We start from the raw sequence: 13,763 nt of genomic DNA on the forward strand, positions 1-13,763 counted from the left end.
TCATGAAGAACATTGCTCGGAACGCAAACCAAGAGTTGCTCCTTTGGCTCTGAAAATATGCTAGATGGAACGGCGTCGAAAAAACAAGCGATCTAGGCTTTTGAATCACTCCAATAGGAGTCCGGATGAGAAAATGACGTCCGTTTTACAATCCGAGCTCAAACAAAGAAGCTGTACAGGAATCCGCGCGTCCCGCGCTGAAGACGCTCGGACCCTACAATCCGCTCGGATTGCTCTGAATCCGCTCGGATTCCCCCACTACAATCCGAGCGTCTTGCTCTTGAATCCGCTCGGATTCCACCGCAAGAATCCGGCCGTCCCGACTCCAATCCGCTCGGATTTCTTTCCAGTGATTTTCGTGTTCTTCAAGCTCCGAGAAAGACGCCCTTCTCTCGGACAATCCCGGAGTCTCCTTGCTCAAATCTAAAAAGTGTAATTACTAGTTTAGCCCTTAGTTAACCCTAATGCATCCACCTAATTTCCACTATAAATACCCCATTTGTAATAATCAAATCATCAAGTTTTCATTAGGTTAATTCAATCCTTCTTTAGATTAGATTAGGAGTAGATTAGAATAGATTATCATTTAATCTTTCACAAATTACACATTAATCTTTCCTTTAATCATTGTTCAAGTTTACTATTGAGGAATTCAAGTTTATTATTGGGTAATTAGAAGATTATTGGGTTTATTGGGAGATTGACAACCTTCCATCAATCATCAAGTTCTTCTATTATTCTTTGCATTATTATTTTGGAATCTCCATAGGTATAATTCTCTTAATCCTTGTTTTAATTATTGTTAATCTTTCTTACTTGTTCATCATGTTTGGCTTTGTTAGTATGATTGACAACCTTATTAACATGTTAAACTTGACCATGAGTGAGTAGTTACTTAGCTAGGATTAGTGGGTAATTAGGGGAAACCAACATGGGGAATGATTCATGCTTAAATTAATATGCTTCCATGATTTATTTGCTTGCTTGTTTTGATCTCAACTCATGCACATGTTATGTTTGATGAAATGCTAAGCCTATGAATCCTTGCATTTACTACCATCTCTTATCTTTTCAATGAGACTTGTAAGACATAAACCAACTCGAGTCTCATTAGACCATGCATGTTGTTGAGGGTAGGGGAAGATTAAGTCGACTTGTAGGTGTTGTACAATCTAATCGATTCGGCTCCGGGACCCAAACTTTCCTAGGATTGTAAGATATAACCCAACTCAATCCATCACAACAATAATTGCTTGCTTATAATTTGAGAACATGTTTGTATGATCAATTCCCATGAATCCCCTATGACCCCATGATATCCTAGCATTTTTAATCCATTGTTTACATCTTTCCTTTTGTTGCTTGTTTATTGCATCTATTAGATTAGAATCATCATCCCATTATAATTGTGACAACCCCAAGCACAACCATAATTAGATTGAATAATTTGAGTAACCACCGTCTCATGGATCGACCTCGACTTACCGCTAACTAGTTGTTTGTTGAGTATTATAAATGTGTTTGATTGGGTGAGTGACGACATCGTCCACATCAAAATGGCGCCGTTGCCGGGGACGGTGTTGTTTATTTGAATTGTTCTTTTGTCTAGTTTTAGTTGTGCTTCTTTTTCTTGAGTTTTATTGTACTTGTTCTATTTCACATGCTCAACATGTCTACATTCAATTTTTGGCAATATGAAAATGAGTCATTTGATAAATATGTTGCAAGATTTGAAGAATATATGACTCATGCTTGGCATCATGGTTTTACTATTTCAAATTATGAAGCATGTTGTGTTGTTTATAATGGCATGAACCTTGAAACCCGCAACTTGGCATTTCACTTGAGTGGTGGTAGGATATGTGAGATGAGTTGTGAGGAATTTTGGGAATTTGTTGAGTTCATGACCACCCATTGTCTTAAGCAAACTATACATGACATCTTTGAGAATGCCAAGGAAGGTATGGAAGTGATAAAAACCACATTTCAAAAATTCATTGAGGAAAACTATGATGAAAATGAGATTTGTGAGGATGATAAACCTTCCTATAACCTTGAGTCAACCCACTTTGTCCACAAAATTACCCCACCTTGGGAAGATGGAGTGCTAGATGAAGAGAGTGATGATGAGGAGGAGTACATTCTTGATTGTGAAACTAATGCTTGGATGCCGTCATCCTACTCTTCTTGTGTTTCAATGAACTCAATCTCCATGGAATTTGATGTTAATGGGCAAAGTGAGAATGATATGGATGTGAGCTTGAGTGAAAACTCACCCTTTGAGGATGATATATTTGAGGGAGACAATTGTGTTGAACTTGGTGAGCCTTGTTACGACAACCCCTTTGATAATGAACCTTGTTGGGATGAGGAATATGATGAGGACATTTGGGAACCCCAAATAGACACCCTTAAAATCACCTTGGATGATAATGAGAGTACTTGCATTGAATGTGGTGATTTTGACTATTTGGAGGATGAGTTGAGTGAATTGCCAACCAACTACCCATTTCATGTTCCTACCATCCATCATTTCTCTTATGATTTTCGTTATAATGCTCTTGATATGCTTGTCCGGTCTTTTACTTGGGCATTATTTCATTGCATAATCTTGTGTTGCTATGCATGCCTATTCATGTCCCACTCCCAAGAATTTGACCGACTTCTACGTGCTTTGAGTGCTAGTGATGATTTTCCATGAAATTGTTTATTAATAATCTTTGGTTTAAAGGAGTTCCTCAATAAACCATTAATTTGTATTTATGCATTTAGTGTAGTTTGCATTGTACTATATCTCTCATGATTCATGTAGTTAGTTGCATATAGATTAGAATTCATGCATAGTCACTAATGGCCAAACCTATTCATTTCTACACTAGAAATATTGTTTAAATCGGTTTGGGGAGGTTTGATCATAGGTGACCTAATCATGCATCATACACTATAGTTTAGATTGCATTCATTTGTTATATATTCCATATAGAATTACATTTAGTTAGAGCATGCATTCATTCATACCATATCATTGCATTTGTACTTTATTTCAAAAATCAAAAATCCAAAAACATGTATTTCTTTTTTATTCCTACTCCTACATGAACATTGAGGACAATGTCCAAAATAAAGTGGGGGATGGGAATTTATATTCCAAAAAAATGATAAAAATTGAAAATTTTTGAAAAATCCCAAAAATATGTCTTTTAATTTCATAAAAAACAAAAACCATAAAAATTTGAAAAAATTGAAAAATCCAAAAACAAGTTCATTTCCTTTTTAGTGTAGTCTTGTACATATTGTTTTGTATATATTGTGTTTGTTCATCCTTTTTCACATTGATCGACTACGCCACATCCGAGACATGAGGATATTGAAGACCGCATGGTATGATCTTTCCAATCTCCTTTTTCCTCTCTATGTTAATGACTATGTGGCTTTATTTTGATTGATGCGGTAAAAACAATGTGAACTTAGGACTTGCATTTAGTTTATTTGGCATATTAGTTGGTAGAATCATTTGCATTAGGATGTACAAATGTTAGTTGCATCATGGCATGTAGTTTGCATGGTTAGAAATTTTTTTGTGAAACCGTCTATTTGGGAAACTTGACAAGTGTATATAGGCCCTAGAAGATGCTTTTTCTTCTTAAGACTTTGCTTGTTAGAATGCTTATAAAACACCCTAGGATGTGTCATGCTAGTATCCTTTGACCCATGGATTAAGGCCTAGTCAAGAGTACCTTGTGGTGTGATAACTCCTTGGCTACCGTTTATTCCAAGGTGACCCTTGAAACCATGCATACTTCCATCATTCATCCATATTCTACCATACATTTTTGTCATCAAAGGGAATGGGCACAAAACAAAAAGAAATCAATTTGAGTTCAATGAAATGAAAAGTGAAAGAAAGTTTGCAAAAATGCATCAAATGAAAAGAGGAGCAAAAATAGACTCCTAAAAGCTTCAAATATGAGGCACCCTCACTACATATGGGGTGACTTTGAAAATGTTCAAAAAGAAAATGCAAAAAGTTGAAAGTTGTCAAGTGTTGAAAAGCCAAAAATCAAAAGAAATGGCAAAAGAAAGTGTTCTCAAATGTCAAATGCCACATGAAATTGGGGGGAAAAACAAAAACAAAAGCAAACTCCCAAAGTGAAACTCAAAAATCTATCGATCCCTTTATCCATCGTATCCATTTTTGTGCATGGTAGAGAGGGGACGACCCTTCTTCTTGTCTAGGCAAGAGGGGGATTCCGCGATCCTCCAGTGTTTCTAACACCATAGGGAGTCTACTCTTGACAAAAGCATTTAACAATTGAGGACAAAGGTACCCTAGTTTGACACATTTTGGAGGTAATTTATTGGTATCCTTCTAGGCTTAGTAGTTTGAAGAAATTGCATCTATGAAGGAGTGTGTACCCTTGAATTGCTTCCCTTGTAGATAATTTCCGCCACTTAGATGAGGAAAGTGGCTATTCTTTTGTAGATGCATCCATTATGTGATTTTATGTGCTTAATGTTTGGATGTATCGCCATTTTGGCAAGACCCACCTTGCCTTGCAAGAAGGCATCCTACCTCATGGTTGTCTTGTTGTGAGTTGAAGGGGCGGAGTGAGACCCGCTAATTGTCTCATATCGGCTATGTTATTTGGTTAGTTTAAATAAAGGTCTAGTTTTAGTCACCTCTTTACTCGGGACGAGTAAAGGTTCGGTTTGGGGATATTTGATGTGACCATAATTAGCGCACATTTAGTCCCCTAATTGAGCCTATTTTGCATACTATTATAACATTCTATGGCCATTTTATCCGTCAAAACCTTCCTATTTGCTTTTCTATCGCATTTCATATGTTTTGTAGAAAAGGAGATAATAAGGCGGAAATTCCCGTCTTTTCGTGCATATTTGGAAGCTTATTGATGATATTAGATGGACTAGTATGAAGAGGAGGCAAGAATGATGACCAATGATGTAGGAATAAAGAGTATAAAGATGGGTCATAAGGTTTAAAGCAAGGAGGAAAAGCAAGGAAGCCATTCATGAAGAACATTGCTCGGAACGCAAACCAAGAGTTGCTCCTTTGGCTCTGAAAATATGCTAGATGGAACGGCGTCGAAAAAACAAGCGATCTAGGCTTTTGAATCACTCCAATAGGAGTCCGGATGAGAAAATGACGTCCGTTTTACAATCCGAGCTCAAACAAAGAAGCTGTACAGGAATCCGCGCGTCCCGCGCTGAAGACGCTCGGACCCTACAATCCGCTCGGATTGCTCTGAATCCGCTCGGATTCCCCCACTACAATCCGAGCGTCTTGCTCTTGAATCCGCTCGGATTCCACCGCAAGAATCCGGCCGTCCCGACTCCAATCCGCTCGGATTTCTTTCCAAATGATTTTCGTGTTCTTCAAGCTCCGAGAAAGACGCCCTTCTCTCGGACAATCCCGGAGTCTCCTTGCTCAAATCTAAAAAGTGTAATTACTAGTTTAGCCCTTAGTTAACCCTAATGCATCCACCTAATTTCCACTATAAATACCCCATTTGTAATAATCAAATCATCAAGTTTTCATTAGGTTAATTCAATCCTTCTTTAGATTAGATTAGGAGTAGATTAGAATAGATTATCATTTAATCTTTCACAAATTACACATTAATCTTTCCTTTAATCATTGTTCAAGTTTACTATTGAGGAATTCAAGTTTATTATTGGGTAATTAGAAGATTATTGGGTTTATTGGGAGATTGACAACCTTCCATCAATCATCAAGTTCTTCTATTATTCTTTGCATTATTATTTTGGAATCTCCATAGGTATAATTCTCTTAATCCTTGTTTTAATTATTGTTAATCTTTCTTACTTGTTCATCATGTTTGGCTTTGTTAGTATGATTGACAACCTTATTAACATGTTAAACTTGACCATGAGTGAGTAGTTACTTAGCTAGGATTAGTGGGTAATTAGGGGAAACCAACATGGGGAATGATTCATGCTTAAATTAATATGCTTCCATGATTTATTTGCTTGCTTGTTTTGATCTCAACTCATGCACATGTTATGTTTGATGAAATGCTAAGCCTATGAATCCTTGCATTTACTACCATCTCTTATCTTTTCAATGAGACTTGTAAGACATAAACCAACTCGAGTCTCATTAGACCATGCATGTTGTTGAGTAGGGAAGATTAAGTCGACTTGTAGGTGTTGTACAATCTAATCGATTCGGCTCCGGGACCCAAACTTTCCTAGGATTGTAAGATATAACCCAACTCAATCCATCACAACAATAATTGCTTGCTTATAATTTGAGAACATGTTTGTATGATCAATTCCCATGAATCCCCTATGACCCCATGATATCCTAGCATTTTTAATCCATTGTTTACATCTTTCCTTTTGTTGCTTGTTTATTGCATCTATTAGATTAGAATCATCATCCCATTATAATTGTGACAACCCCAAGCACAACCATAATTAGATTGAATAATTTGAGTAACCACCGTCTCATGGATCGACCTCGACTTACCGCTAACTAGTTGTTTGTTGAGTATTATAAATGTGTTTGATTGGGTGAGTGACGACATCGTCCACATCAGGAAGTCGGTGAAACCTTCTTTGTCATTTTGGGTAAGAACCTCTAAAGTGCGCATGTTAACTTGGATCTCAGCATTATCCGCATATTGCTTAGCAAACTCAATCGCGGCGTCTTCCCAAGTAGCGATCTTCTTGTGTTCTAGAGAGTAGAACCATTGCTTTGGGATGGTGTCAATAGATGAAGGAAAGATCCTTAAGAACATCTCGGGTTTGATGCCTTTGATAGACATGTAATCCTTGAAGGCACGAATATGGTTCAAAGGGTTTTCATGCCCCTTGAATTTAGGGATATCCGTCATGTTGAAGTTGGTTGGCAAATTGGAACTCACGGCCTCATACTTGCGATTATTCTCCCTATAAATGTCATCCCCTTTAAGTTACATCAATTGCTCCTCTAAGTATTGGAGTCGTTTCTCAGCTGCAGTCATACCCATGGGAGGGTTTTCGTCCCTGAAGTCATTCACGAAGTCATCAACGATTTCACTTTCCCGAGGAGGCAACCTTGTTTCTACGGCATAGATCCGGCCCTCGATGGTGTCAAGGCGATCATACACTTGGTCTTGAGTAACTTGGAGTTGAGCTAGCGCGGTTAGGAATCGATCATTACCATCTTGGAGTTGATTGAAGTTCACGTCGCTTGTTTCAGGCATCTTGGGAACTGGATAAGAGATCGACGACGAATCAAAACACGATCGACCATTCTAACACACTTACTAAGAAATAAATGTTTTGACTCGTGAAGTGGGAGTGTGCCACTTGTGTTAGTGAGCTTGTGAGGAAATGACAAAGTTTGAAAAATGTTGGTCCTAGTCAACCATAGTGTAGTTGTAGGAGTGGACTCGAAGTGAGGCTTTGAAATGGGCTTGGGCCCGAAATTTGACTCGACAAATGGACAGAGTTTTGACTCGGTTTTGCGCTAACCATTGGCCTTTTCGAAATTTACATTTTAAAGGGATTTTGATTTTACAAAAATCGTCATGGTTTCGTTTAGAAATGGTGATCACGTAAGGTACAAACATTTATACAAGCATTATAACGGGATGCTGAGTGCATTTAAAAGGTTTTGGTTTAAAGGGTGGGTTGCCATACCGAACAATCAAACCCGAAGTCTGTGGAGAGGCTCGTACCAAACAAGAGTAAGGTCGATTCCTAGTCCATTCCGTCAAGTAGTGAAAGTCCTTGATACAAACAAGAGTAAGTACCATGGTATGGATGACGTCAATCGCTATCCATCTTTAGGCCCAAATAAGAATTAGGACCGTTTAGACGGGACGATTGGTCGAATGGGTTGGGTTGGGCCTAGGAAGGCCGAATGAAACAATCTAGGAAGACCGAGTTATGAAAACCGACAATTGTCTTGTACAAACTATTCCCTAACCTTGTTCAAGTTTCACCCTTGGCTACACGTAAGTGTATTATCCCCAGCGGAGTCGCCAAACTGTGGACAGCGGGGGCCCACGGGGGCGCTTGGGAGGAAAGAGAAACAAGCGTTTGCATTTTTGTTGGAGTCGCCACCAATTTTTATGGGAAATTGGAACCGTTCGAATACCTCATGTCATGTCAAGACATAAAGTAGTGACATGAACACTAAGCAATCGTTACCCTTAGCATTCTATGTCTAGAATGACTCTCGTGGATGCCAATGAACACGGATGTTCACAGAGATCTGGAGTAAGGGGTGAGGGTACGTATTAGGAAGCTCTTTTGATCGAACACCTAATCCCGCCCGCCTCGATAGCGGCCTCTACTAATGATTAGGGACATCATCTATACTCGATATATTGTCGATTATATGCATGCAATGCAACATCCAACGTTTTAATCCTAGCATGTGAAGAATTAGACTAAGTCGGTGAACAATTAATTTTAGCATACAATAGGGTCGAAGTAGGAATTTAAGTTCAATTACATGTGAAGGCATACAAATGGTACAATGGAAGAAATACAATAATGCAATAATGAAAATTACAATAATGAAAATTACAATAATTACATCGGATTCATTGATTTATGTCGAAAATACTTTTAAAACGGATAATTTGAGAAAGAATGAATAAACGAATTAACGAACAGGAATTAGGCGATAATACGATTAATAGTTAATTAAATACGTAAACTAATTAAACTAGGTCAAGGCAGAACGGAAGTTCAGAGACAAAAGTCAACCTGGGAACAGCGCATAGAATCGCCCCCTCGGAAGAGGCGCGGCAGATTCTTGCGTCTGTTCTGCTCCAAGGGTGAGTTATGGCTGTGAAGCCGGAACTGCAAATCGTTAATGTTAATTGGTGATTTTAATGATTGATTATGATATTTGACTCGGATGAAAGTGATTTAATACATTAATTAAATGTGAATGAGTCATAAAAACGATAAAACATGGATGGAACGAATGTAAACGAATTAATTACATGAATGAAAGATTGATTAATGACATGGGTGAAGTTGTGAACTAAATAGGTTAAAATATAACGAATTAGTGAAGAACTAATGACGAATATGACAATAAACAGATGGAAATATATCAAAGATCGAATTCCAGAGATTCAATATGAAAGAATCGAATCTCTACAACCCGGATTGATTTTAATGACGAAAACCCGAAAATATTGGTTATAAGGAATTTAAGTCGGGATTTTATGATTTAATTCAATACTAATGATGATAAATAATATGTTGAATTATTATGCTAAATTGTCAAGGAATTGAAGAACAAACGAAAACAAATAAAAACAACGAATTGACAGAGGACGAAGGAAGAAGAAAGGAAGCAGGAACTGCGACAGCCTCACGAAGAGGCGCAGCAGTTGCTGCATCCTTTCTCGATGGTTGTCCTCTGATAATCCGTAAAAAGGGATTTAAAGCATGGTTTTATAAATCGGCTTTAAAAATACTTTCGACATAAATCTTACATTAATGATACAAAAAGTAAATAACAATAAATAAAGAAGGATTTACACCCTCAGACTTACATGTTTGACGAAACGAGATGAACTAAGTTTATGTTTTAGCGATGCTCGACTCGAATGTAACGAAAGTGCCCTCGTAAGAGGAAAACGATTAAGATTAGTTAAGTTGATTAATTGTGGAGTTGGTCAAATTGGTCGGTCATGCAAAACGAGGCTGGTACTCAGAAGGATCCGAGCTTACGTGGTCGAATGTTCAAGCACATAGACGCCAAAAAGCAAGAGGGTGGTCTATAATGCAAAGGGAGAAGAGAAGGGCGGACACTCGCGTGAGAAATATGAGGAGCGAAGGCTCCTATTTATACTAATCACGGAAGGAATTAGGGTTTTCGGAGAAACTTTGGAAGTGAATCTCGAAAAGATATGAAAAGATACGAAAAATACGCAGAAAAGGACCTGGGAAGAGGCGTAGCGGTCACTGCGTCCCTTGGAAGAGGCGCAGCACCTGCTGCGTCTCTGTTCCTGTGTGGTTTTCTCTGCGGAAGAAAGATTTCCGTGTTTAATTTATGGAATAACGGATTAATCTTATTTTCCTTAATATTTTGTATGAATATTACGGGAAATTCTTTACCAAAGATTAAAAGATTATGAAATATGGAATAGAAATATCCGGAACATTCCAGAACATTCTGACTCGGGATTTAGCGGTTACCAGAAAATGAAGACGGTTTTAGGCCCGGACTCCAAATGTACTCTAATTACTGTCAAAACGACCGTATCGGCGCGTAGATTACAATTAAGAGGTAGACATCAGTGTTTGAGCAATCACTTGACGATAAACTTATGAACTGTCACAAATCGTTCCGCGTACCAAACATGCGACCCAATCATCACCAGGTGGTTTGCGGGAGGTGCAGAAATGAGGTATCTACACTAAACTTAGTGGTTTTTGGTGTTGAAACTTTCTGGTGTGCCCGTTTTGTTGCTGCTAAGAGGGGTTATCAAGTCTATTGAAAAAATGTGTTGAGCTTTCTTACAGGGCTACTATGCTGGTCAAAAGCATATGATTTTTTCCAGTTGGGATAGGGTCTGCAAGAAGAGGGAGCAGAGAGGGATGAGGATAAAAGAGCTTCTAAGTTGGAATAAAGCATTGTAAATGAGAACTTTACTGAGAATTAATCTTAGACCTGGTACCATTTGGGCCATTTGGTGTCAGCACTACTTATTTCATGGAGTGGGAATATGGGAAGTTCAGCCTAATACTACTAGTTCTGTGAGCTGGAAAGCTTTGCTAACCTCTTGAGATGATCTAATTCAGTTAAGTGGTTCATTGAGTGCTGCAATGGCTGCTGCGGCTGACTGGAGTAAGGCTAGAACTCAGGCATTATATGATATATTTAGTGCATAGGGGCTCAGAGTTGGATGGGTTAAACCACTCCTGGATGTTGTCATTGTTCCGAGACATCACTTTGTTAGTGTGTTAGCTGGTTGGAGATGCCTTGCCACACAGGATTACTTGATTAAAAGAGGGATCCCTATTGTTAGTTGGTGTGTCTTGTGCCAACAAGCTAGTGAAACTAGACATCTGTTCTTCATATGGCCTTTCTCTAATGTCATTATGCAGGCTGTACTACACTGGCTTGGAGTGCACATGAGGCCTCTGTCACTGAAGCATGAACTTTACAGGATGGCTAAGTTTCGAGGCAAGTGCTGGTGGAAAAAATGGGCTCATTGTAGTATTGCAGCTGTTGTTTATTTTATATGGCATGAGTGTAATTTTAGATTGTTACAGGATCATAGTTTTACTAGTGTTCAAGTCATTAGGAAAATTCAGTATCATATATGTATACGGTTGTATGCTTGGTTTAAGGATCTTCCTAGTGAGGAGATTCTCAGCCAGCTGATCAAGTAGTTGTATGCTCTTACTAGCGGATTTTCTTTTGTATTGGTTGATTATTAATGAAAAAATTAACCTTTTACAAAAAAAAGGTAGTAGTTATAAAAAAACCATTATTTAACATACACAAATACAATATAAGTAGGTTATATTTTGGAAACTATTAAAAAGTAAATAAATCAAGCTAGATTTTCAAAAAATATAATATTCCATAATTATTTTGATTTGATTTAATGCATATATGTAATATATTTATATAAATATATAAGTGATGCGTGCATTTTATATAGGTATTTTGTACTTCATTTGCACGCATTTCAATGCATTTTGTGTGGTGTTTGGCTACAAATGTTCCCCGAATGGTCTACTTTGGTTTGTCTTGTAATATTTGCAGGTATGAACCGGAAAGGAGCGTAATCAAGCCTAAAACATGTCCCTATACATGCATTTAGGAGATTAGTTGAGTCGGAGCTTGGAAACTACTAATTATGATGCGCAAAGAAGTAAGATAGCTAGGTGAGCAAAGGAAGAACTTCAAATTGCTAGTGCCTACTTTGAAGAGCCATATCTCGAGTTATACAACTGATTTTCAGGTGATTCCAATTGGAGATGAAAGCTTGTCCTCTTAGATTTCCAAACCGGAAACGCCCTGTTTACCCAAGTAACGAAGAAATGGCAGCCGTTTGAAATTTAGTGCGCGAAGCAGGAATTGTGCGCTGGAAAGTACTCGATCGAGTACAATTGTGTTCGATCGACTCCTTTTTCTACTCGATCGAAAGTGCCTTTTTGATAAGTGTTCAATCGAGTACCTAAAGTACTCGATCGAGAGGTTTTAGCTTGGATTTGTTCGATAGAGTGATATAAAGTTACTCGATCGAGTGATTAGCTTATATACTCGGATTTTTAACCCGTGTTAGGTTTATTTTATGTGAATAATGACTTCCCTATATAAAGGAAGTCGGGATTAGGTCAAAAACTCTCTTCTCTCATACATTCTTCACTGTTAATCACTTTTTCTCTTCCCTTTAATCTCTTGCTTTGCTATTGGATTGATCTTTACGCCGGATTGTTTTGGATTGTAATCACTTTTCTCTCTTAATCTTAATCTTTTTGTATGTTTGCTTTAAATTCTTGCTTTTTCTTGTTAATATTTCTGCCCTAATTTAGTTTATGCTTAATCATCTTTATTCCATCACGCTTTTGATTAGTATGCTCATTATTATTATTGTTGACACCATTAGTAGTATGAGCAGCTAATTTCTTCTATGTTAGGACTAGGGAATCCATGGTAGGATTGTGACGATGTAGCGAATAGACTAGATGGTCTACTTGTGAGAATCCGTCCCATAGCAATATAACTGTACACCAATTTAGTTGAATGCATGCTTCTAAATTACATTAATTTGATTAATTTCGTTCCTGGATCGGAAGATTGAAATGAACAGACCTGCGATGAACAGTAGACTACCCTATTGAGAACGGAAGTTAAGTTAGCGGAAATCTAGGATAGAAAGTGGACCGGAAGGACCTTTCATGTATCCTTCTCACAGTGGATTGTCTAGGCTATTTGCAACTGAGTCGATAAACTGCCATGGTGAACCAAAATCCTGACATACTCTCTTTTATCTGATCACATCTATCATTTTCTTCCTTTACTGCTCTTACTTTATTTCTCTCACCCTTTGACTTCCAGTAGTTTAGAAAATCAAATATAAAAACCCCATTTGTGACTTAGATAGACGGATTACAGATAAATACCTTGCCTCCCTGTAGAGATCGACCCTACTTATCACTAGCTTCTGTTAGTTATATTTAGGTTTATTTTTGGTACAGGCGACCGTATCAAATTTTGGCGCCGTTTCCGGGGAGGCAATTGGCCTATTTATCTGTTTATTTTCGTTTGTCTTCCGCCTCAAGGGATATATTCCTTGAGGCAGTTTTTATCTTTTTCCTTCAGTGTTGTTTTGATAGGTCCTACAGGTCCTACCTAGACAGGATTTTAGGAGAAAGATCGTCAAAGGGAAGGCTTGAGTACCTTTGACCCTTATACCAAGATGTCTAGTGTCTCCCGAATTATAGCATAGTTTGAAGCTCAGAATGCAAGATCTAGCAAGCTGGAGAGTAGACAGTCTTGGAGTGGTTCACCTCAGCTCCCTACTACAGCACAACATGTGGTCCACTGTAAGAGATGTGGTCGCAGGCACGAAGCTGTCATTTGTCTAACAGATGATGATGTAGTCTATGCGTTTAGGAGGCGTAGACAGGCCAGTCATTCTTCTGCACATGTGCCGCCACATCCATTTCAGCAAAGAGGCTATCAAGAGTCTCCATTTGTTTGGCCACCGTCACAACAAACTCCTCTTCCTAATAAGCAGAAAGAA

This window comes from Silene latifolia, chromosome 7 (genome assembly GCF_048544455.1).
Source record: "Silene latifolia isolate original U9 population chromosome 7, ASM4854445v1, whole genome shotgun sequence".
In the NCBI taxonomy this organism is placed as follows: Eukaryota; Viridiplantae; Streptophyta; class Magnoliopsida; order Caryophyllales; family Caryophyllaceae; genus Silene; species Silene latifolia.